Here is a 1,628-nt window from a genome sequence, read left to right as displayed (position 1 = left end):
TTATATCCTGCCACTTTACTGAATTCCTGTATGAGTTCTAGCAGTTTGGGCGTGGAGTCTTTGGGTTTTACACATAAAGTATCATATCATCTGCAAACAGTGAGAGTTTGACTTCTTCTTTGCTGATTTGGATGCCTTTTATTTTTCCTTTTGTTGTCTGATTGCTGTGGCTAGGACTTCTAATACTATGCTGAATAGCAGTGGTGATAGTGGACATCCCTGCCGTGTTCCTGATCTTAGGGGGAACGCTCTCAGGTTTTCCCCATCGAGAATAATATTTGCTGTGGGTTTCTCATAGATGGCTTTTATGATATTGAGGTATGTACCCTCTATCCCTATACTCTGAAGAGTTTTGATCAAAAAAGGATGCTGTACTTTGTCAAATGCTTTTTCTACATCTATTGAGAGGATCATATGGTTCTTCATCACTTCTCAGCCTTTTGGCTAAGATCAAGTATAGTATCTGTTCTTATCTGTTTAGTATCTTGATATTTTTTAAGTGCATGTACATATGAAGACAGAAACTTAGATCACTGAAACAATAGATAATAGATTTTCAGGGGCTTGTTTGCTTCTGTTTTGTTTTTAAATCAAAGATGCTGATTTTTACTTATCTTTTAAGTGCTAACTTTTGTCCTCTGTGATATGTGAATTTAAGACTGTTGGCCATTCATTATCTTGAAATTAGACATAACTGATTAGAAAGCAAAATGTGGGCAATGCAGGGAGAAAGCAGGCTATTAGAAACAGAAAAGAAAAGGGACTTAAATTCCAGTCACTACAACCTGGATGTGAAATTAGAGATATATACTGATATAATCCATCATGGTTTAACCCAGTGACTTGGGACCAGCTCAGAAGAACAAGAATTTGTGGTGGCTGAGCCAGCAGAGTTCTCTTGCTAAAACTCCTCCAAACCCAGTCTTACTAACTCCGTCATTGTGTGTTGTAGAGTAAGGATAGAACATGGGACTCTATTACTGATGCTTTATATGCACTACTCTGCCTGGGGCTTCAATCAGCAAGATTAACCCAGTAGCAGTAGACAAGTGTGAAGCTCTACATGACCAGCCTTTGACAGTAACACTGGGTGCATTGAAAAAGAATGGCACTGGTGCACTATTCAGACACAGATCTTTCTGTGTTTGGCAAAATGGCACAGAAGCAATACCAGATTCTTTTCTAGCATAGCAGATAGGGCAATCTAATGATTACCTGAAAAAAAAAACACTAAATAAAAAGATAAGTGACTATATATATATATACATCCTGCATTAGTGGAACACACCAAAATGGTTCTGTGTATTTAAATTTCACCAAAATAGATATATAGAATGGAATATTACCAAGTCATAAAAAGGAATGAGGGGTTGCCATTTGCAAAAACATGGACGGACCTAGAGGGTATTATGCTAAGTGAATTAAGTCAGACAAAGATAAATACCAAATAGTTCCACTTACATGTGGAATCTAAAAACAAAACAAATGATTATAAATCAACTAACCAACAACAACAAGCAGAAACAGACCCATAAGTACAGAGAACAAACTGATGGTTGCCAGAGAAGAGAGGGGTTGGGGAATGGGCAACTGGGTGAAGGGGAGTGGGAGGTACAAAATTCCAGTTA

The 1,628-nt window shown here is 37.7% G+C and overlaps 1 pseudogene; it reads left to right on the top strand.

Annotated features, from left to right (window-relative positions):
- Positions 1-424: 424 nt before the first annotated feature.
- LOC112818824 (U2 spliceosomal RNA) lies at positions 425-528 on the top strand (annotated as a pseudogene).
- Positions 529-1,628: the final 1,100 nt, after the last annotated feature.

The sequence above is a fragment of the Callorhinus ursinus genome, unplaced genomic scaffold (genome assembly GCF_003265705.2).
Source record: "Callorhinus ursinus isolate GAN/ISIS: 27379988/994484 unplaced genomic scaffold, GSC_fseal_2.0 scaffold3366, whole genome shotgun sequence".
In the NCBI taxonomy this organism is placed as follows: domain Eukaryota; kingdom Metazoa; phylum Chordata; class Mammalia; order Carnivora; family Otariidae; genus Callorhinus; species Callorhinus ursinus.
This window is presented reverse-complemented; position numbering and strand designations above follow the sequence as displayed.